General features: G+C 42.5%; 1 protein-coding gene across 1 annotated transcript in view; it reads left to right on the top strand.

Annotated features, from left to right (window-relative positions):
- Positions 1–24,911, top strand: part of STXBP6 (syntaxin binding protein 6) — a 255,078-nt gene that overhangs the window by 177,604 nt on the left and 52,563 nt on the right. The gene's annotated exons all lie outside the window — the stretch shown is intronic.

The following is a 24,911-nucleotide window of genomic DNA, read 5'->3' as shown; positions in this document are numbered from 1 at the left end:
CATAACTTGAAGAGTATTCCAATGTAAACTGCATCTGCTCGCGGGAGTTCTGGCTACCCACCAGAGCCTGAAGAAAATGAGGAGGTTCTAGAAGATAGAGATCCCCAAGGAAGGTATAGAGAGTGCTGCCTCTGAGTTTTACCATTGAATTAGCGACTCACAAACCTGAATACAGCTTGAGCCTCTCCCACAGAAGGCCCATTCTCCTGTTCTGTTCAGATTTGCAGAAAAATCCAGAAGATAAAATCTCTGGACTGCTCTCTGGTGGTTACCTTATCTGCAAAGTGTTGGGGGGGTGTGAGTAGGTGATAGGAGAGGGGAAAGAGTGTGAGAATAGTGATCTCAAAACAATAGGACAGTATCTACACAGTATCCTCAGTTTGGGGATTCTCAGAGCTATGAGAAAACACCATTTCAGTGGATACATGTGGAAAAGCTTATGAAATGTGACTCAACTAACCTTTCAAAAACTGGAATTTCCCACAACACTGCGTCCTTTTTCTGCCCTCTAGCTGTCCCTGCTCTTTTCTTGTTAGGACTGGCTTCATCATAATCTGTTGGTTCATGACGTGTGCTCATCATTGATTCATACATGAGCCACTTCTATGTGTTTGGTCATTTTTAATAACTTTCTTCTATCAACGGGAACTGGGCTGCTTCAGATTTTTGCTCTCCTGTCTACTTTGACCTCTCATTTTCACACACAGTGCCCCAGTCCCCAGCAGCACATGACAGGAGAGCAGTGCATCACACACCTAGCCCGCAGGTCCCAGCATTAGGGACGTGGCCCTCTTTACTTCCTGCACATGGCCCAGCTATGACCTTCAGAAGTTCCACTGTCCTTCAGAAGTGCTCCTTCCTTCTCTGTGTACATGGAGCACAAAGTCTTCACCAGGACAAACCACAGGCTCACCCCTGGCAGAGCAAATGTGTGGAAGTGAACTAAGAGTTATTATACCCCTGGGGGGTTGGGACTTGGTTTTACATTCTTTAGGAAATTCTCTCTATGATCATGTTTCTAGCCACTGCTTTTTTTTTTTTTTTTTTTTTTTTTTTTACTTTCAATGTCAGAAGCAAATTCCTAGTTGAAGCCTAGCTCAGGAAGCTTTCCATTAGTTTCCCTAGAGAACCCTCTAAACAATACAGTGACTTAGTAAGTCTGGGTGTTGTTTTGTTTGGGGTTGGGTTTTGAATGTTTTCCCAGCATCCTTGAGCACAAGACAGTTTGGGACATGAGGAGGAGAGAAGATAAATGTCAGTTCAGTAATGTCATTTCTTGGTCCCTCACTCACAGAGGCAGCCAGACCCTTCCTTCTCAGAGTTCATGGTCGTCAGGCCTTGTGGTAGAAAGAGTCTGCAGTCAGTGCATGAAGAGAGAGTGTATGCCCCCACAGGATAAAAAAGGACGAAGAAACCAGTCATGCAAGTGTTGCTCCCAGGTCAGTAGCAGGCCGGGAGCAGGGCAGCCAGACACCCCCAGCAGGGAGCTTGCTGCCTCAGTGACCCCTCAGGAGCTGCCCTGTGGCTGCTTGGGAATCATTCTCTCCGCTGGGCTTTTCATTGTTCACAGGCACAGCTCCTGCCGGCCAAGATCCTGTTTCTGTTTTGTAAAAAGGGTGCCTGAGGCTCAGGGGAAGAAAGGCTGTGTGGAGAGGCAAGAAACATTAAAAGCAGGGGAAGAAAATGGATTCTGTCAAGTTGTTTGTACAGTTCCTCTCCTTTTTTCCTCATCTCTTCTTAAAATAATTGCTTTAGGGCTATAATAGAATTGCCATCAAACCAACCCTGAGAGTTGGTTATCGTGGACAGAGACAAGTAAGTAAAAGTGCACCGAATGAGCCCACGGCAGGCAAATGAAAAGAAATATTGATCCAGAGCTGAGAGCCAGTTGGGAACCGGAAGAGGGTGAGAGATTTTGTTGTCCCTGATCAATATCTTGATGCCAATTATTTATTCCAGTTTCAAATGGATTAAAGGAGGAGCCTGGGTGGCTCAGTCCTTAAGCCTCTGCCTTCGCCTCAGGTCGTGATCCCAGGGGCCTGGGATCAAGTCCCACGTTGGGCTCCTTGCTTAGTGGGGAGCCTGCTTCTCCCTCTGCCTGCTGCTTCCCCTTCTTGTTCTCTCTCATGCTGTCTCCCTCTGACAAATAAACAAAATCTTTAAAAAAAAATATAGATTACAGGAAAAGCATTAGGATGCAGAGAGTACCTCACTCTTACTGCACTATCGTCCTGCCCCTCTCCTCCCCTTCTAAGAAGACTTCTGTTCACGTTATGCCGTACAGAAGATAACAACGGCCCTAATGATAATCTTACATATTATTTTCCATATAATATTTTATTACTAATTATTTCTTAGGCATGATGGACTGAATATATGGAAATTTCCTCTTTTTTTTTTTTCCAAAGAGGTTATTTTCTAACCTACTTCAGTGAGATGGCTCCTGGGGCATCATTGGCTTGGCCACTAGTTTTTTATTGTTCGTTTTTTCTTTTTTTTTAGCGTTCACATTCTTTTACTCCTTTACGGACTTGCAGGAGCCTTTCTCATGTTTACTCATTGAAACGCTGAGGCCTGCGGTGGTTCTGACCAAAGTGGGCATAGAGAGAAGTTTAGGAAACGGGCGCTTCTGTCATCCTTCCTTGCTCGCAGTTTCCTTTCAGGAAGAACGGGCATAGGCCTGATGGTTCCCTTACCAGTTTATAGGGCTCACATGAATCTGTTCAGGCAGATCTCAAGCCACCTCCAGAGGAGAGAGCAAATACCAAATTTGATTCAGACAAGAGGGCAGAGCCGGTGGGAAGGAAGGTGACAGGTGGGAGTGAGATGTCTCACTGTATTACTTTTGAATCATGTGAATGTTATCTATTGAAAATAGAAGAAGTAAAATGAAATTGAGAGAAGAATGAGGAGTCAGCAGGCACGGGCAGTCATTATAAATGACTCTGAGGTCTGTGGTTATAGATCACTGTAAAAAGGCCATTCTGTTCAATTGACAGACATCCAGCTAACTGTCTCGATGGCCCAGTGAGTGGCCAGGTTCTCATATGCTCTCTGCTGTTAAACTACATCATGTGCGTATAGCTCAGACTTGTTGGCATTCCCTCTAGGCTCCAGCAACATGGATTACATATTATGCCAAATATATATGTACTGAATTGAATCAAATGCTCTTAAGGTGGAGTTTTGTGAGAGGGGAAGCCAAGCTTAAAAAGTAAAATATTTTTATAATCCCTGGCATATAAGAAAATTGAAGAAAACCAACCAAGCTTAACATGTTCAGCTCAAAACACTAGTCAGCGATGTGTTAAATTACAGTGCCAAGATTCATTCACTTTCCATTTGCATCTGGTTCATCATTGCTGTAATTTTTAATGTTCTTAAACATTACCTGTTGAAGTTGTTCAAAATCCAGTAAGTGCCTTCACATACCCAATTAAATGCCCAATTACCAATTTTAGGCTCTTGACTTACATTTTAAAATGAGATGAACCTCGCCCTGCAGCTGAATTGTTAATGGATGGCAGATCCCAAGGGAAGTGAGATTTTAAGTGTTCTCACTCAGAAACCACATTCCCACAGTTTCCACATCCTTAACTCCTTCTCCATCAAGCCCTACGTGCTGTCCGGAACCAGTGTGAGTTATAACCGTGGGTGTCCTTTCAAGAAGAGGAAGAAAATTGAGGGCAAACAGGAGTCAGTGGAGCCTGGGCAGGGGCACTGGAATAATTTCCTCTTCAAGAAAATAATAGTGCCTTGTGTTGAGGCCAGGAAACAAGACCAGGAAGCTGGGAGTTATGCTTTTGAATATAAATACGTATTTAACAAAATTACTTCCTAAACATTGAGTTTAAGCTTAGAGGAGTATCCAAGATTCTTGGCCAGGAAATGGCTTGTCTTGAGATTCATCCCAGGTCAAGGTAATCTGAAAGAAATCAGCTGCTCTCTGGGTGGTCTTATTGCTAGACTTGCAAACTGGCCCATCCCCGTCAGTAAGGGCTCGTCTTTTTAGTTTCTTCTGAAGTGCAGTGGATGGTTTGAGGCATAAATCAGATCAGCTTCTTGCTTTGATCCTCATATGCCCTACCCATCCTTCCAGCTAGAGCTCAGCTGGCACTTTTCAGAAGGAAGCCGTCTGGAGTCCCCCGAAAACCCACCTTTCACCCGACTTCCCTATTCTACTTGAGTATGTGTTCTTTGCCTCCTCCAGCCGCCTAATGAGACGCCTCCTGCTGGTAAGAAGTATACGTTGTGGCATTTATCATATCCTACCTTGCATTTTAATTTTAGCACTTAGGGACTTGTCGTTTCTGTACTAAAATGAGAACTTCCTGAAGCATAGGGCTCGACTTGACTCTTTGTCCTTCTTTCCACCCTCAGCTCATCTCCCTTCCCTCCACCCTCACCCCTTGTACATCATTTTTCCTTCATTGTGTGTGCAGTAAGTATTTGTTGAATGGATGTTATCTGTGCCTTCAGATTTTTCCAGAAGAGTAGAATAGTCACACTGCTTTATGATCCAAGTGTTGGCAGTTTAAATTCTTAAGCAAAACAAAATTTACATAAACGTATCATATTCAGCTATGATTCCCTCCAGGGGAATTTAGGAAAGTTATGAGCCACTCCCAAAAGAATGGTTTTCTTCTATCTTGAAGCTCTCTTCCTGCCAAGAGACCTCCCCTTGCCACTCCTCGCCCAAACCGTTCTTCAGCCCTGCAGTCCCCTGTCAGTGGGACTGTGACAGTCTCTTGGATTCAGAATCATAGAAGAGTCGAGGACAATGGGAAGAAGAAGTTAAAGATAGCCTTTGTGGATTTGACATTTTATTTTTTTTTAAGATTTTTATTTATTTATTTGACAGACAGAGATCACAAGTAGGCAGAGAAGCAGGCAGGGAGAGAGAGGAAGGGAAGCAGGCTGCCCACTGAGCAGGGAGCCTGATGTGGGGCTCAATCCCAGGACCCTGAGACCATGACCTGAGCCGAAGGCAGACACTTTAACCAACTGAGCCACCCAGGTACCCGGGTTCAACATTTTAAAGTGAAAAGGTATCTTTTATTTGGAAAGACAGACCTTTCTATTTTTATCAATGTAATGGATTTTTGGGGTTTGTTATTAGAGACATCTAGATATCGTAACACATAGTATACGTTCATGTCACACACAGAATGGTAGAATGGGAAAACTGGGACTCGTGACTTTCTTCTGGTCCAGCTTCCTCCTAGAAATGATGAAGTAAACAGTAAAAGTCCTGCGTGGAAAACACAGACAGGTAGGCAGAGTGGGCACAAGAGCCAGAGCTCCCTGACTCCAGTCCCAGGCTTGCTGCCGCTCTTTCTGAAGCTTCCTCCTCTCAGTCAGTGCTGTGATTCAGCAAGCTGCTTTCCAGGGCTAATGGACACAGGTTCCTTCCCCACGCAGAGCACCTTTCTCCACAGAGGACATGGCTTAGTTTCTAGGCCACGTCAGGCATCCACGACACTGTTGTGTTCCACGATAGAGCAAGTAAGGAACTACAGAGTGATTCAATACCAGGAACGTCAGCCTCTGCTGGAGAACCATTTTAATGAGCATGTCCTGACAGGTGTCAGGAAGGAGCTTTTCCTCCCTCTCAGGAAATGGCAGGTTGAGCTATGATTCTTTGAAAGGGACCTTTTTAAGGCTCCAGCAAGAAACACATTATGTATTCTCACATAAGCTTCCTTTTACTTTGTTGTCTCAGCAAACAACTTTTTTTTTCCTCATATCAGAAAAATAGCCATTTAATTAGCTTTACTTTTTCAATTAAGATGACCTTCCACCCATGACAGTGCATGGACTCTACTAGCTTTCTGCTTGGTTTACATTTTGATGAACAAAGCTTGTTTACACTAGGAAATAATTTGGGTTCCGGCTGTTTTTCTCCAAAGCCTTTCAAGCATGGTGGCCAAGATGACATGGATGGGCTAGAGACTGTGGCACAGTGTGGTGTGTACCTATGGGTGGAAGAGCAAGGACTTTTGACGATCCTCTTTTAAATTTGCCTTTCTTTGAACCAGAAATAGAAGCCAGGAGTATAATGAATTCCATTATAACACAAATCATAATCACTGGACACCAGAATCTGAGTAACTAATCCTCTCATCCCCCCTGGCATTGGTATGTAGCCTGGAGCCTGCTAGACACACACACATACACACAGCACATGGGAATTTTACATCTTAAGTAATGGCAATTTGTAGAAAAGAGAGGGGAAACTCACCCCCAACTTTGTCCTTGGTAAAATGCTCACTCGTTCTCTCCTCCTTTTGAGGGTGCAAGGAAAACTGGCGTGCATCCCCTGCTCAGTTCAGGCCACTGGACAGCCAGTGTTCCTTGCATCCTCAAAAGGAATTGTTCATGTCATTAGACTCTCAAACCAGTCACACTGTGGCTGTTTCCGTCTATGCTCTCTCCCCTCTGGAAACATGGCTCTTTTTTTTTCTTTTTTTTTTTTTTTCTTGTGTTATGTTAGTCACTGTAAAATACATCATTAGTTTTTGATGCAGTGTTCCAAGATTCATTATTTACATACAATACCCAGTGCTCCTTGCAATATACACCTGGGACTGGTGGAAACATGGCTTTTTCACCTTTTATTCTTATACTTGAGAGAGTGACTGTCCTCAGGATGTAGTCTTCCTCCTCTCTGAGGGATTCTGTTCCTTCTCTTTCTTCAACTCTCCCTTTAGAACTTGCCTCTTCTGAAAACTGGCCTGCCTCTTTGGGCCTGCTGAACCCTCCCTTTGCACTGAAATATAATTACCATTTTCTCACTTGCTTTTTTTTTCCCCCCATCTAAGTGTAACCTGAAAATCCTTGAGAGCAGGAACTATGTCCTATTTTGCCTGGAGTGCCAAAAAATTAATTAATAAACCACAAGAGTCTGCTATAATATTATCAGGGAATACATTTTCATTTGAGGGCGTTCTGAATTTAGAATATTTGATAATTCATCACAATTTTGGCTGAAGCTCCCTTCACACTTCCTGTGGGGAAAAAATTCTTCCCAAGCAAATGGAAGAGAATGCTAAAATAGGTACAAAAAAAGGTTTTACCTATTAAACTAAACAAACACAAAAAAACCCTTACAGTTTAGGAGTGATCATTGGCTTGTAAACAGTGTATTTCCTTTGTGTTCCTGAATTAGATTCAGTGTAACAGAGTCCTAAAATGAGTGTTAGAGAGAAATACCATAGACCTCTTGAGGAAAGGGTGGGAACGTGGGCTAGACAGCCAAGGAAGTTCTTGTGGCAGAGGAAGGGTCTGGAATTGGCCTGTGAAGGATAGGCACAATTCAAATTTGCAGGAAGCAGTTGTGAAGGCATCCCTCTGAGCAGTCTCAGGGAGCAGAGGCATGCAGCCAGTCAGGCTAGGACATGTGCAAGGCCCTAGTACTTTGGGATGCCAAGTCTCTGGTGGAGTCAGTCTGGGAAGGAAGGGGTATAAAGTTAGGTTGGCCAAGCATCCAGCACCCAGGGACACTTATGATCCATTGCATTGTAAATTACTTAAGGAATCAAACATTTATTTTTCTAAAAATAAGTTTATAATTTAGACTTGAATTCTCAGGGCTTCTGAGTGCTTCTACCCATCAGGTTAATCTCTTCTACATGTGACAAGATGATTGAAAGCAATGGGAGGGACTTGTACCCAGAGCCATTTGCACAGATTTCTTTTGAACTGAAGATCTATAGATGATGGCGTGGCGTCAGGAGGGCAACCTTTGTGATATATGTGGGGTGGACTCTGGCTTCTCACGTAGAACTCTCGGTGATGTCATTGACCTTCTTAGCAGAGGAAACACATAGGAAAGAAACATTAATTCTGTCCTTGTAATAATGTCAGACCCTAAAGTGGCCTTTGTGATGTGTGTTAGTCACTTCCTCAGAGTCGGCTTAGACTTGGCACCGTTTTGCCAGTCTAGTTTTGTGACGGCTTTTGTGATGTGTGCTGTACAAGTATCTTGGAACTCCAAAATGTGCGTGCTCGGTATCATATATGACCAGTGACCACACCTAAAACATCCCAGCAGCAAAGAGTTCCCGGAATCTATGGTTTTGTTGATAGACTAAAATTTGAGTTCGAAGAAGTGAATCTTTATGGGAATCCTGGCATAGTGTAGCTTCTCTGTTTATTTAATATTGCTAGTTCCCAGAGAGATTTCCTCCTTCACACAGGTGCCAGCTTCCCTTGATGCTAAGGTCAACTAAAGGCTCAGCAAAGTCTCATTAAGGAGTGGATCTGTTGGCCACAGGGATCTTGGCCTGTGGAGTCTGGCGGGGAAAAAAACTGGTATGAGTTTGTACCTGATCTAAGAAATCCTCTCTAAGGATGATCAGGAAGTTGGTTTCCTTTAGCCATTAGTGGGACGACGAAGAGGTAGCAGGTACAAGACCTGTATTACCTCTCTGTTCCAGAGAGGCAGGTTCTTAGGAAGTTACAGCCTCCTGTGGGCAAGGTGTTTCTTTCGAGTCCATGGCCCTTGGCAGTGAGATTCGAGTGGACTAGAACTTAGCTTATGGGAAGTTATCCACATCTCAGAGTTAGCGATATTAACATTTCTGAAATGTGACCCATCCTCATTACAAACCCACTGGGCCCCACCCACCAGTGAGCCTTGGCTGGAAAGCAGCTGCACAGTACAGCCGCCCACCCACTGAAGATGAGATCTTTTATCATTTGCTTCTGCACGTAGTAAATATTCAGCTGGTTGCCGCACTGTGAGGCTTCGGGGGAACCTCTGGACCCCTCACATCATCATCTGGCATATTCCTGATACAGTCTTGACAGAGCAAGACCTCCAGCACATACTCATCCTCTCCATGGCAGTTCCTCAAACTATGGCAAACTGCCAAATACACCTACGCTGTTTGATAGACCTTGCAAAGCCTTTCATTTTGTATCATTTTATTTCCAGTGGCATCTTCCCACCTTCTACCACCCCCTTCCCGGAGATTCACAACATTCATGCAACAGATAATATTGATGCTCACTGCATACAAGGAATGCTGCTAGATACTTCACTGTACTATGATTAGGAGTAGGGGCTGCAGAAGGTGACCAGCATTGTACCATTCTTTAGTGAGAACAGGAAATAGCTTCTCCCAGTCAAGGTGCTCAAGAGGGGCTTATATACCTGCTATATGGAAATAGTGGCAAAAAAGAAAATAATAAGTAGCCAAAATATTGGTGTGGCTTGTGGGGAAAAATACAAGTTTAGAATGTCAATCAAAAGTTTAATCTCTTCGAGAATGTGGACAGTGGCTTCCTAAGTACTTACAGTAGATGACAATAGCATGCAGCATCACAGGCTTCGAAAATACTGGCATGCCCAAATAGGAATCCAGATAGTCTAGTGCTGAATGGGAACTTCTTGCATTGTGTTCTTCTTTTCAAAGTGTTGTATTTAGCTCTAGCTCTTTGACCTAAAGGGGACATGAAGAACTCAGCTGGGGCCATGGAGGTGGTCATTGAAAAAGAAGACCCATCTGGGTAGGCTGAAGGGAGTGGAAAGGTTTTAACTAGCGGAAAACTGGAGACCAATTAAATGACTTGCAAGAATATGAAATGCAAATGGCTTTAATCATAACCTCAAAGGAGTTTCTCATCACAAAGCTCTTTATTCGGGTGAGTTATAAGTTATTATTATGGAGCTAAAAAGAGGTTGGGAAAAGAATCTGTATAAAGTAGCTGAGAAGGTAGCATGCTCAAGACCTGGTGGAGAGTAGACCTCTTGAGACATCTTCCAACTCTGTAATTCTGTATTGCCCAATTCTATACTGACTGCAGGGGCAGAAGTACAAACCACACATGTAGAATCCGTTAAGGGAGCTTTAGTTATGTTAGACTGGTATAACATCTCAAACAGCTTTAACTTATACATTGAAGCAAAACATTGCTTTTGAATGTGCCAATGAAGTTAGGAGTTTTAGTAATTCGTTGGTCTAAGGAATTTACTTTTTCCCCCCCTGGTTATAAGTGCTAAGTTTAGTTTTAAAGCTAGTTTAAGTTACCTTGCAATACAAAATTGGTGATTTCTGCCCCAAATTAAAGTCAGAATAGACTGAAGTTCTGAAGTTTTGGTACCAGCTCAATCTCATGCAAAGGGCTTGAGAATTCAGTTAGTAGGTCCACTTACTAGCTTGCATGATTCTGCGATAATGTATTCTCTGCCTAACGTGAACCATGGCTATCTATAATGCTTGCTCTTGCTGTTAAAGAAAATATAATACCTTCTTTACTCCCACAGTGGAGGGCACACAGTGGCATTCAGTAAAACTGAGAAAGTGTACTCCATAGGGTGTACACCAGAAGGTGGGGTAAGCGCTCAGCTCTGTCCCTGAGCTGCTCGGGAACAGATTTTAGTGACCACAGTCAGTGTTGGCTGAGAGCAGCAGCTCCTCTCCTTGGCCCAGTATGGTGACTGCTCTCTGACTCCCACTGGCCTGCTCTAAGAGCCTCTGGGCTATGCTTCAAGTCTAAAGGAGAGGCAAGATACCATGGGGCAAGCAGGTGGAGGCCTGCCAATATGGCCAGCCGAGTTTTGAGAAGAACTAACATATCTATAGTTAGTTGTGCCTCATCTCCTTAAGACAGTTTGTCCTCCAGGGGCGTCTGGGTGGCTCAGTAGGTTAAACCTCTGCCTTTGGCTCAGGTCATGATCCCAGTGTCCTGGGATCGAGCCCCACATTGGGCTCTCTACTCAGCAGGGAGCCTGCTTCCCCCGCCACTCTCTCTGCCTGCCTCTCTGCCTACTTGTGATCTCTGTCTGTTAAATAAATAAATAAAATCTTCAAAAAAAAAAAAAAGAAGACAGTTTGCCCTCCAGTTATGCTCCAGTTTATGGGGAAATTGCCAGTGGGGAATCGGGTAGAGAAAGCCAAGCCTGTCGCCACTCACTCAGCATCCCAGGGTCAGGTGTTTTGCTCCTTTTGTTCTGACTCTTCATTAAGGGGTGCTGTTGAAAAATTCCCAGGGATTTTTCTTCAGAAGGAATCATTTAACACAAGTGCCATCATTTATTTCAGAAATGATTCCTCGGCTGTCCATAAATGCTAACGAGGTACATACCAGTGCATTCCACTCAGCCTCTGCGGCGGGAGGCATGGAGGTACTGGCTCTCTGCAAGCCAAGTGGCTCTTTACCACATGTCAGAATCTACAGTCAGGTGTGCCTGGCTCTTCCTTTTTTTTTTTTTTTTTCCTTCCCCCATATTGCCTTAAATGACCCCAGACAGAAAGAAAAACAGACATGGCCAAAAAGCGAGTAGGGTGGCTGAGATATTGCTAACCACACACATCAGTACATACGGCAAGTCCTTGATCATTCCTGATGAGAATGGAAATATTTCATGTGATGCATATTTGAGGTAGGACTCTGGGTAGGGCACCCTGCTAGGTGCCCTGAGATAGACATAATCTCTTATTCTCAAATTACTGATAATGTGGTAGCTGAAATCGCACAAATGATAAATACAAATATATTTATTCCAACACATGTACAAAGTGTGATGTTTAATGGACAACGGCCTACAATACACCAGGCCTTAGTGTGTGAAGCTAACTGGCTGGGCCTTGGTGACTGACCTTGAGGATGCCCTCTAGGAGGGAAGTCAACAGCTATGGAGAGTAGGACAGACTGCCCCTTTTCCATGTGTCCCTGACCACCATCAATCTAACCACCATTGCCTCTCCTGGTCTCCTGTGGTAGATATTCCCCTGTGATTTCCCTGCCTTCCCACATACTCCTGCATGCCCTCTTTGCCCATTGCAGTTGGCCAACATTTTTCAAATGTAATCAAGATCCTGCTGCAGTACTCCCTCATGGTTACCCAGCCTTGGACACTGGGACCTTTGTGAGCCTACACTTGCTGTCCTCCGTGAATTCACTCATTCTTTCCTTTCCTCCGTCTTCTTTCTCTCCCTTGAACAGGTCAGGCTCTTTTCCACCTCTGAGTTTTGCCATTAACTGTTGTGCCCAATGAAACTTCTGTGCCCAGAAGGCAAAGCCATTACGTTTTACCGTTAGGCATTTTCATGTTCATGGGGCAGTTTCTGGAGCACACATAACTTTCCTCTCACTGCCACACGTTTCAAAAGAATGGGTAGGGCTGGAGGACTGGCCTTGTCAATAGAGAATTCTCATGGGAAAGGAAAACATTAAGCATGTTCTTGGGAAGAATGGAAGTCTGAAAAGATGAAGATAGAAAGCGTCATCCCAGAGGAGGGATAACTGGAGGGTTTCCAGAAAAGACAGGCAGGGAGAGGACCATGAATTCAATGGCAGAATTTTATAAATAGGATATGCTTTTCAAATACCAAGGTAGATTTTTATAAAAGCCAGTGTCAGAATCGCAGTGAATAAATTCATTTCTATTATGGACTAAATGTGACTGCCCAAAATTTATATGTTGAAATCCTAAATGCCAGTGTGATGGTATCAGGAGGTAGAGCCTTTGAGAGATGATTAGATAATGAGTGTGGAAGCCTCCTGAATGAGTACTCTTTTATTTAAAAAAAACAAAAACAAACAAACAAACAAAAAAACAGAAAACTCCTTTGCCCCTTCTGCCATGTGGACACGGTGAGAAGACAGCTATGAAGCAGAAAGTGGGATCTCACCAGACACTAACTCTGTTGGCACCTTGATCTTAGACTCCCCAACCTCCAGAACCATGAGAAGTGAATATCTGATATTTATAAGCCCTCCTGTATGTGGTACTCCATTTTAGTAGCCAAAACAGATGAAGATAACTTCCAACTTTGCACATTCTTTCTGTGTAGAGAATATACTGGGTGCTGTGATTCTGTTACCAACAGTAGCCTTGCAATGAACTTACTGGGGCAGGTGCTAAGACATGCCTATCATGACTGGTGACTTCAAATGGGTACCAATTCTTAAACTCTATTGTCGTCATCATCATTATTGCTACCGGATTACATTTTGTTAAGGTATAACTTATATATTGTAAGTTGTAAAAATCTTAAGTGTATGATTCAGTGAGTTTTTTATATATATAAAAACCCATGTCCTCATCATCCATATCGACATATAGAACTTGTCCAACATTTCAGGAGGGTCCTATCTACCTCCATCAAAGGCAATCTCTATTTTGACCACAACTGCCATAAATCAGTTTGTGACATTTTTAACAGCTTTATTTTCTTGAGGTATAATTAACATGCAGGAAACTACATATCTGAATGGTACAGTTGGTGAGTTTTTACATACGTACATATATATTTTTTTTTCATGGAGATATATATCTCCATGAAATTACCACAGTCGAAAAGACAAACCTATCATCCCCAAAAGGTCCCTCATACCCCTTTGTAAATCTCTCTCTGGCCCCCAGCATTCTCGTACTCCGTGTCTGTGTGTAACCATGCATTTGCTTTCTATCCTAGACATGAGTTTGCATCTCCTAAAATGTTATACAAATGGAAGCATAAATAGCGTGTTTACTTTTTTCTGGTCTGTGCTTCACTTGGCATAATTGTGTTGAGATGGACCTTTAGGTTGTTTCCAGTTTTTGCCTATTACAGATAAAGCTGCTGTGACTGTCTGTGCATGAGCAAACACATGGTGGGGCCAGACTTTTCCATTTTAGCCATTCTAAAAGGCGTATCTCAGAACCTCCTAATGGTTTCAGGGTCCCATTTCCCCAATGACTAATCATGTTGAACATCTTTTCCTGTGCTTTTTTTCCCCATGCACATCTTCGTTATGAAGTATTTGTTCAAATCTTCTACACATTTTTTTTAAAGTAGGCTGTTTTCTTTTTTCTTTTTATTGAGTTTTAAGAGTTTTTAAAGTATAAAGTTATAAAAACAGAAGTCCTTTATCAGAGATTTGCAAATTTTTTCTCCCAGTTTGTGCATTGTCCCTTCATCCTCCTGAAGGGCAGAAGTTTTATTTTGGTACTACCTAATTTCTTCTTTTGTGAATTATGCTTTTAGTGCCAAATCTAAGAAGCCTTGCCTCGCCCAAGGTCACAAAGATTTTCCTCTGTGTTTTTTTCTAAAAGTTATCATAGTTTTAGGCTTTCACATGTAGGTCTCTGATCCATTTTAACGTAATTTTTGTATATGGTACAAAGTAGGAGCCGAAGTTCCATTTTTTAGCAGGCAGATGTCCAGTTGTTCCAGTATCATCTGCTGAAAAAACTACCCTATCCCCAGTGCCTTGCCTTTGCACTTTCTTTGAATACCAATTTCCCATATATATACAGGTCTTTTTCTGGACCGTTCCACTGACCTGTGTGCCCGTCTTGATACCAGTGCTACAGTGCCTTGTTTAGTCAAACAACAAGTCTTGTGAATAGGTAATAAAAGTTTTCCACAGCTTTATTCTCTTTTTCTCCTCAGGGTTATTTTTGCTTTTTAATGGGTCGCTTCTGGTGGCTCCCTCCCCCTTTTGTTTATCTTCCGATATCAGTCCGACGTTCCCACCCCGCTTTACCTGCCCACTGGTGTCTTCTGCCCCCGTAAAGGTCCAAATGTGTATAATTATTTTTTCTTTTTTTTTTTTTAAAGATTTTATTTATTTATTTGACAGACAGAGATCCCAAGTAGGCAGAGAGGCAGGCAGAGACAGAGGAGGAAGCAGGCTCCCTGCTGAGCAGAAAGCCCCACGCGGGGCTCGATCCCAGGACCCTGGGATCATGACCTGAGCTGAAGGCAGAGGCTTTAACTCACTGAGCTACCCAGGCGCCCCCCAGACGTGTATAATTCTAATCTTGGGCTGATTTCATGGGTGATCGGAGTTCTTAGGTAGATAATCAGCTCACTTTAGGGTACAGGTTGACATGGCGCCTCCTCCTACTTCCCCGCCATCTTGTCCTCCCTCTATTTTTGCTCTTTGAGATCAGTTTTCTAGTCTGCCTGATGGAAACTCTTCCCAAAGCCTATTTGAGCTTGGGGTGCTCTTTCCTCTATTCGTTTTGAGTGGTTCTTTCTTTGGCCTCCGGTAATTTCCTCACACACCTGTGGTGAGAAACATGCAGCTAGCTATTCACGAGTGAATATCTGTCGATCTCCAGCATTCTTTCTGCATGTAGTTTTCTCTTCTTCATGACTCTGATGTGAGGATAATGACCCCTGGGTCTCCCCAGGCTCTCTGCTCTGTCTCTTCAGCTCACACACCAGTCTCTGCCTAGGCTCCTCCTTGCACCACAGCCTGGAAGAAACTCTCAAAGCAGCAAATAAACTTGGGTGATCATAGGACTCGCCTCATTCATTTCCTGTCTCTCAAGGGTCCCTTTCCTTTATTGTTCCACATAGTTTGTCCATTTGGGGTTGCTTCAGGCAGAAGGGTGGACACAGCACCACTCATTTCTGCTGTGTAGACACAGGAGTAGAATTCCTGGGCCATAGAATATCACATATTAAGCATTAGGAGATACTGCCTAGAGTTTACCAAAATAAATTCAGTTAATTTTAATTATAGATCCTTTTCACTCATGTAAATGACATTCATTCTACCCAGAACACGTCCCTAGATTTTATTCCTCCATTTAACACAGTAATGAGTGAAGGTGTCATGTTCTTAGTGACATCATTGACTTTTTTTAGATGTTCAGTCAGTGATGTACACCCTCACCTAACATGTGTTACTGAAAGATTTAAGTAGTGGTGGAGGCGAAGAAGAAGGAAACCAGAGAGAACAGACAGGTAAGGTCTGTCTTTGCTTGACTGATAGTCATAATTATATCTGACAGCCTGTGTTTTCTAAGTAATAACAGCTTTGATTTTTCCAGAGACCTAGTGATATTATATGTTTACTACGCAGTCCATTAAAGAATTCTCTGCTGCTCTGCCTCCAAGGCAGGAAAAATTCTCCTTTTGGAGGGAGTAGTCTTCTTCTCACATCGAAGGCAATCCCCATCCTCTTAACACCCTCCTGTGGTTCTCTTAGACTGACTACGCATAGATTATACGCTCACCAGTAGGCGCGTAGTGTCAGGGGGCGCCGCACCAGGCCTCCTTCCCCCACATGAGGGACAAGGAAGCAGAGGCTGCAGAAATGACTCACTCTCTTCTCACTGTTAGGGCTATTTGAGCTCAGGAAGGCTCTGGCTCTTTAGCCACCCTTCCCGACAAAATAGTGAATTTCTACCAAGCATGACATTTCTCTGCAGAGAGTCGCTCCTTGGCCTGGATAGAATGGAAAACAGCAAGGAAAGCATAATATTTAAAAAAAATCTCTTCTTCAAGTTTTTATCCCCAGCCCTTGAGCTTCTTGCGGAGTAATTTAATTCGTTCTTGAGTCAGGTACTGCTGCTTTGATGCCTTTGTCTTCAGATCCTCTGTTTGTAAATCTCCCCTAAGAATAGATCAAAAATGATGTTTACATCTGTTTCCAGATCTGAGGAAGTAAGGACAGAATAAGACTCTATGATTACAGTTAACCCCTTCGGTTATTGTGCTGCATGTTACAGGGTTTGGGACTGGATTTAATCTCCTCAGTAGCCACCATGGCTCTCACCGCTTGAAGCCTCGGTGTCCTTAGCTTGGGCCTGTTCACTCTTGGCAGTTACACCACATCTATCAGATGTGTTACACCCTCTCTGTATAAGGTGTGAAGTTGCAGTAGCTATCGCCAGCCAGGGTTTATAATTCATTGTATGTTTACCCTTTACCCAAAATGCATGCAAATTGATTTTCTCCTCAAGTCCGTGGAGAAAAGTCTCAGGAAGCTAAAAAATCATGCACAATGGGAAATCTCAGATTGCTGAATCTCAAGCCCAAAATTGTGTTTTCAGGGAGGCTGAAGCAGACAGAATTGCTTACAAGAGATGCTGCTAGAATAAGGATTGCAGGAAAAGAGATTTCCTAAGAAGTTCTAACCCAAAATTTATCTCCTTCTAGTGTCCTGACATTCTCTGCGTTCTTGGTTTTTGCCATTTTCTCCACTCTCCCTAGTTCTCAGGATACTCTTCTTTTCTATGAAGAAGATAGTTCAAATCCCTTACAACTGTGGTTTGACCGTGAAACTGAACACTTGAACCTGAAATAAACTTTTGTTTGATCCTTGATTTCCGGTGGGCTTAGGAGCTATTCTTCCTTCCATTGAGGAGCTGTTCGTTTGTTCTCTCCTTCGTGTGTACGTGCATACATAAACCAGCGCTTTGTATGTCGATGTATAACACACAAGACAGCATGGAACGTGATGAGGACACTGTTGGTCTTGCCGTGGGGAGCACAAACCCTCTGGTGATTAAGCTTTCTGGTTCCCAGCTAAAGCTATAACAGCCCAAGACCACCCATGGTGCACCTGAACCCCTCATAGTTATTGACTTGAAAAGTAGAATAGCCTGTAAAAAAATAAAATATAATAAAAAATAAAAACTACGTGTTTTACAATTTAAAAAAAGAAAGAAAGAACCAGGCAAAGGAGCTTAAAATTAGAAAGGATTACATTTTAGAAATACCAATTAGATGTCATATTGATATGTGACATTGAAGCTGCATGTTCCAAAAGTAATGCTGTTTCCTTGTTGGTAATTTGCAAACATTGGAAACCTGGTAGAACTTTCTGCAAAGTTGGTGCAGTTGGTGGGGGGGGTTGCTCGCTGGTGCTATTGATGTGTAAGCTGTTAATACTCTCCATATAGTGCTCTACCTTCATACTTGGGCTTTTAAGCAGCCTTCTTAAGGAATGCTTGATGCGGGGATGTTCTTTTTCCCCTCCTTCTCCTGAAGGATTTCTCCAAATTTCTATGAAGAAGTTTCACATACAAATAGTCCCTTTTTCAATATCCCTCTGGAAAAATTTCATGGGCTTTTGATCTCTTGGTCCTCCTTTTCCTTCTCCAGTTTGGAGGGGAGAATGTGATATAAGGTACAGGCCCTGGAATTGATGATACCAAATAAGGAATCGTCGTGTGGAAACTTTCTTTGTGATTTTCCCTACTGTAGACTAAGGGAGTCTGCCTTTAAGAACAAACCTCACAGCCCTTGCGCACTGATTATCCCCTGTCTTCCCCTTTAGGGTTAGTAGAGCAGGGACTGTTAAAGGCCATCTTACCATTTTCCCCAGGGCTTGGTGCTCAAGACTGAATGTAACTGGTTTTTTCTGTGATGATTGTTTATTTGGATGAAAAATGCCTTCCTAGAAGCAGGCAGATTCAAGAATACCCTTTCAGGCCTGTTTGGGTCCTGTCAGGAATATGGCCAGAGAGCCCTCCGGACCTTAGATAAGGAGAAGAGGAATCGGGCCCCAAAGACCAGCTTGGCCATTTCATGAATTGGTCTGGTTGGAGCCTGTGGAGTCTGAACATTTACCATGTCCTGAATGGGAACACACTCTGGGAAGTCAATGATCAACCCTGTGTAGAGCACGCCATGCTCCATTTCCCACTAACTATAGCAATGATGGCGTTCCCTTGTTCTGATATTTGAGGGAACGATCTCTATATTCTTGCTTCTCAGCTTTGTAAACATTCCGCTGTCTCACCAGATAATACTGTGGATGCAGCCTCAGACCTGATACTCATTTCTCCGTAGGTACTGTGAAATCTACCTAGAACTATCATATATTAGAGTTTTGGAAGAGCATTAAGGAAACCAGCTCCAGGTAATCATTTCTCACGTTGGTCTGTGAGCCCAGTTCTTTAACACGTCGGCATCCAGGAGGTGTGCTCAATTTTGCTTTTACTTCTGGAACCACATTTCAGAGGATTTCTCCCTCTCTCTCTCTCTGTCTTTTTTACCTTTATGTCAGCCACCTCTGACAAAGAGCCGCCCTGATAAAATTCTGTGTAGATATCACTTTTATTCCTTGCTTCAAATTGTTTCTCACCACAGTTTTGTTGAAATCCACATGTCTGGCCCTTGGACCCCAGCAGAGCAGAGAGCTAAAGCATACCACGAAACACCAACTTTGACCTAACCATAAGGTCATGGTAAGAATATGATGAAGTTTTAAGATATTTTAGGTATCAAGTTGTGGTAAGCTCTGCATTTTAACTACCTACCCTCAATATCAAGCTATATTGTAGATACGATTTGTTCTTCAGCACCCTTTTTTTAAAAATAGCAATGATCACATAAAAATGGGAGATGATTCAGTTGGAATTTAATTTAATAAGAAATGTGTGTACGCATTGGGGAAGGTATGTGCAACGGTGCTGTGAAGTGTAAACCTGGCGATTCACAGATCTATACCCCTGGGGCTAATAATACATTATATATTAATTTTAAAAAATTTTAAAATTTTTAAAAATTAAAAAATATAAGAAAGAAGAAATGTGTGTGCGAATGTTAGTGAATATACGAAAATACCTAGGAAAAATGAAATGGTAGGGGATATTGGTGATGAGGAATAATTTTGTTTATATGATGATTCTTTGTTTCTTTTAAAATAATATTTTAAGACTGAAACTAGGTATTTTGTATCTTAAGCAAAATTGACTTTCCTGTTTGGAAAGACTGACAAGTGATGCTGTGTGAATAATGAGATTGCCGGGGAAAACTGTAACTCCTTAAAAAGTCTTTCAACCATTAGACCTTGAAATGGAAGATCAGCCTGTTAATCACTGGCAGACCAGGTACCTTCTGCTGGTTTGCATAATATGCAAGCAACTTGAATTTCTGTCTTTCTTTCCTTATCAGGATTTGTCCTTTCCTCCACCAGTTCCGGACTTACCATAAGACCAGGTTGGATCTAAGAAAGTGCTTTGCTGTTGTCTGGCTTGTTGGTTTCCAGTTAAATAGAATTTTCTGATTGGCCAGAAGCAAGGCTGGTGGTCTCTACCCTTTGACTGGAGCTAAGTGTTCTTATTCGTATTTGAACAGTCTTTCATGGAGGTCCCTCTTTTTTTCTCCAAAAGACCTTTTTTATGTCATTAGTTCATGAGGGAAAGATACTTTACCACCTGAATAATGATGGTAATGATATTCTAGACATGGTAATTCCTATCACTGCTTCTTAACTAGAGCTGAGGGATAATCGAAGTCTACAGGAAGGCTAATGAGGAGGCGTGCCCCCATGAGAACCACACTTTTTTTTTTTTTTTTAAATCAGAGTTGGTAGCAAAAGGACCTGGGTTTGGTTGGCCCCATGCTACTGTTTTCCTCTGATACCAACAGAAAACAGTGGGTAACGCGATAAATGAAAAAGCGGTATTAGACAGGATCGCTCCAAGACATGCCTTACTCGGTGAGTCTCAATGCCTATGACACAGTGCTCTTAGAGAAGCCATTCCCAGGTAAATTGTATAATTATATCTAGGGAACTGTATTGTGACTGGCGTTAGCACCTGTCCACACTTGCTTATCACCACTTAACCTTCAAGTGGACCTCATATGCCAGACTTTCCGCTGACAGCTCTCTAATTTGAAATTATTTCCTTTTTAATGTAGGCAGAGCCATGTATCTATTTATGGCTTTAATATGCTCTGTTCCTCTTTAACTTCAGTGAAAAACCAAGTTTATTTAAAGGGAAATACTAAGGGAATAACAGTTCATGATATTGTCAAAATCACAACAGCAGTATCATTATTAGAACAAAAAATTCAGTTAGCCCTTATTTAATGAGCTTCCCACATGCAATAAAACGTGGCATTTGACATTTCAGCAAAATGCTACAGTGAAAAGAGCAGTGAACCCTAAGTTCGTTTTGCAAGTTGCAGCTTTCTCATTTATGAACAGTATTACTTTGGCAAGTCTGTGCTTTCCATGCCTCAGTTTGCTTGTCTGTAAGTACAGTGATGATAGCAGTAATTCTGCCTCTGTCACAGATCTGTGGTCAAGTACGAGAGAAAAAAATCAGAAACTGTATTTTTAAAAGGTTTTCAAGAAATTTAATTGCCAGAGGGCACCTAAAAGGCTGGGTTGGTTAAACATCACACTATTGATTTCAGCTTAGGTCATGATCTAGACCAAGCTCCATGATGGACTCTGTGCTCAGTGGGGAGTCTGCTTGGGACTCTCTCTCTCTCCTTTTGTCCCTCCCCCCACTCGCACATTTGTGCACATTCCCACTCTCTCTTTCTGTAAAATAAATCTTTTTTAAAAAAAACCTTTAATTGCTGGGGAAAATGTCACTTGTTATTATGTCAATTTCTAGGATCCTACCTCACAAACTGGTAGGAGGGAACTTGCGAGATCCATGTGGGGATTTATCTACCTCTTACATGTTTTAGGACTCAATAGTCATGATAGCAGTTTGGGTTTTATTCTTTTCAAATATTCCAGAGAAGCAAATTTTGAGTATTTTATCCAGGTTTGAAATGAACCTGTTTTGCAAGGAGCAAAGTTTAGTGAAAGAAATAACATGGTGAGGGAAGTTTCTGCAGAAAAACGATCACCCAGGTTTTTTCTATGGAATTTTGACATGCAAACTGAAATCTGAATGGTGGATAAGAGACAATCATAAAAAAAAAAAAAAAAGAAAAAGAAAAAACAAAGGAAGGAGTATTTACATAAAGGGAACAGCATTTGCGAAGGGTAGAAGGGGGTTGCTATTTCCTGGAGCAAAAGATGGCAGGAGCCTGGTAGACAGAAGGGACAATGGAATGGGATGGGAACGGGGAGGTACTCAAGAGCCAGATCATCTAGGGCTTTGCAGGTCATGGTAAGGGCCTTGGGTTTTATTCTAAGCATTGGGATGCCATTAAGAAGGTTTTAAAAGATGGTTCATGGAGCACTGGGTGTGGTGCAAAAACAATGGATTCTGGTACACTGAAAAGAAATTTAAAAAATAAAAAATGTAAAAAAAATAAATAAAAGATGGTTCAGTCTTCGGTATTTAACTTTGAATGGCTGGACTGCTCAGGAATTCCAGTGTGGGAGATATCATAGAAGTCTGGGCAAGGGCGCATGGTCTGTTTGCTAGAATGTGGCTGCTCCATGAAGCCTGCCTGACTTCCCCCAACTCTGCCCTGGTCCTCAAAGCCCTCTCCTTCCCCAACATCTCACTCAGATGACTCCTGCCATGCATGAGCACTGTTCTGGATCATTCTGAATAACCCCACCCCCACCACCCAAGTTCTTGACTTAGAACCATATCTTATTCAGTCTTTGAATTGCCCACAAAACTGACTTTCATGTTTCCCATCTAATAAATGTCCTGTAAATATTTTTGAAATAAGTTAATACACTAGCAATGATTTCAGCAGTCCCTGTGTTCTAGAATCACCTAGGGAAGATGAAAATGTGGATACCAGGCCACACCTCCAGAGATTCTGACTCATGCGGTTTGGTGTATTTGTTGTAAAAACTCTCAGATGATTCTGGTGTGCGGTTGGAGAGGAGACCCAGGGAACCAGGCTGGTTCTGAGTGGTCTTAGCTGGGAGTACCATGCTTACCCTGCCTCCTTTAAATGCCTGTATGTATTCCTTGGCATCGTGAACATTAAAGGCATGACAGAAATGCCCTGGTTATCTGCCCTTTAAAGTTATTCAAAATAGTGACTACAGAGTCTTATACTGACGGAGTTGGACAGAGAGCACTCCAGTATTACCGATGCAGGGTATGCTCTCAATCAGCTGGCTTTTGGAGGGAGAAGAAAGATTCCTGATTTTCACTGAACATCCAGAATTTGAGTGACATATATATTTTTTTTATCATCTTTGGACCCCAGAAGCACCAAAACAAGAAAGGGGATAAAACAGGGCTCCTTCAAGCACAGAACTCAGAAAGTCTGGCAATGGTGTGTTTTCTGCGGTTGTTTTGATTTCAAGAAGGGGAAAGTCTTTATTTAACTCTATATAATGTGTATATAATAATATAATTTTAAGGCACCTGCTTCAAAATAGAAACTGGGATGTTGGAGATAATAACAATAAACAAAAATTAAACCAAACCGGGCTCGGTGCCCAGGAACACTACCGAGATTCCAAGAACTGGGCAAAGAATAAGCGAGCAGAAAGAACGAGTCGGGTATGTCTGAGCTGTAAGTGCCTCGCGGAAAATGACCACTGAGCGCTCTGTGGCGCGGTTCTTGTTAGCAGTTCTGTGGGGCATTTGCATGTGGGTGAGGTTCCCTTCTCGTTTCAGTGACAGACTTCCAGGGAACTTGCTTTGCTAAAATGTCAATCTTAAACATGCCAGTAATTACAGTGATCCTGCATTGTGTTCGAGTTTTTATAATGCTGTGAACCACTTGGAAATAAGTGGACCAGAAGTAAAAATAGGCGTTCATAACGACTTTAAAGCTAAAAGGAAAGCCTTCATGTTTCCCAGGATGCCTCAGTGTCATGTAATTTACATAAACAAAGGAGGAAATCCTCTTTGTGTGTTTAGGGGTGTGTGTCTAATACAGGAACCCATGTTTTCCTGTTATTGAAAAGAATTCTGTAATCTTTTCAGCACATTTTAGGACCTGCCTGTATTCCAGGTATGTTGTTTCCTCTACCATGAAAACAGAAGAGCAGGGCATGGGTGTCAGAGAAACCTATTAGATCTCATAAGAGACACCTGAAATAAATGCATTAAGTTAAATGGTTAGACAGAGCCCTGGGCAGACTGATATTGTTGCCTGAATTTAGTTCGGAGAATGGTTATTCCTCAGAGGACTTAACAGACTTACACACGGAGCCATGAGCCAGACAGGCTGCCTGTGAATAGGAGAGTATAAAATTTCCACTGATCGCGGGTGTTACGGGGATGATGACTTTTTAACCATGAAAGTAAACACAATTGGTATGAAATGTTCAAAAGCTTTTAGCCAAATATAGCTGACATAATGAGTAATAAACCTAAGTATTATTTAAAATTATGTTTTAAATGTTTGCTAAATTCTGGTTTGGAGCAAAGGGGAAAAAGTGTCATAAAAAGAGTTCTTTAGTCTTGGAAGCACAGGGCTCTCAGCGGAGGCAAAGGCAAGGCACCCACATCTCATTCTGCTCTCGGTCCCTGCGTTCCTGCTCTAATGACCTGAAACTGCCCTAAATTCTCCTGTGTGTGAGGGAGAATCTTCTTACCAGCAACCATGCTGGAGTAGATGCTTTCTGTCCTTCATCCCTCAAAGATTCTTTTTGCCATCTGTTGAACATCACATAGTCATCTGGAAATGTAGGACCTGCGGGGTTACTGGAAACAAAGAATGTGCTGCCGACGCACAAGTTTATTGGGATCACATTCATTACAAGTAGTACTTTCCACTTTTTCTAATTCGCCTGGTAGCATCATTTCTGTGAAGTTTTATAACTCCTACAGCCAGGCCTCAGGAGGTTTCAGGAAAGCCCTTTGAAAACCCTTAATTATCACCCCGCTCTGGAGGCTCTAAGTCACAAAGTAAGCAGACGTAGAGAAACATCCAGAGTGACTCTCTCCTAGTGGCTGACGCTTGGCCTCTGTCTGAGAGGCGACAGTGTCCATCCTCAGCAAAGGAAGAACTGATTAAGGCTGGGAGAAGGAGCTGTCTCGGACCTGCAGGTGTGGGGCCCTCAGAAGTTTGGGAGGGGTGCGGTGTGGGAATGCCAAATATAATCAGAAACAGATGCACACTAGATTGAAAGTGGACCACAGTTTAAAGCCAAATCATCATTTTTAAGTGAAGCGTTACTCCGTATCTTACCAGTGAAGCCTGATACATTTACACTGGACTATCCCCTTCGAAATAACGCATTGCAATTTCCAAGGGCAGCCAGTAACCTCTGCTTCCTTTCAAATACAGCTTTCCCCAGTACCTCTACCCGATGCTCACCAACCCGGTGTGTTGCTTTCCCTGCAGCTGATCATCATGCCCTTGTGGGCCTCCTTTAAAAGTGCTTGGTGTTCCTCGGTTCACTTGTGTTTAGTCTGAATGAATGACGACATAAATGAAGCAGCCTCCTCAATTATAATTATATTGTAACTGCGTGAGAGTGGAGAATATAACTATTTCTTTTGTGTTCACCCCTCATCAAAGATACACGTGTGTGTGTGTGTGTGTGTGTGTGTG

The sequence above is a fragment of the Mustela putorius genome, unplaced genomic scaffold (genome assembly GCF_011764305.1).
Source record: "Mustela putorius furo isolate JIRA1106 unplaced genomic scaffold, ASM1176430v1.1 tig00003898_pilon_pilon_pilon, whole genome shotgun sequence".
Classification (NCBI taxonomy): domain Eukaryota; kingdom Metazoa; phylum Chordata; class Mammalia; order Carnivora; family Mustelidae; genus Mustela; species Mustela putorius.
Note: the sequence above shows the minus strand (reverse complement) of the source record. Positions and strands in the feature narration are given on the sequence as shown.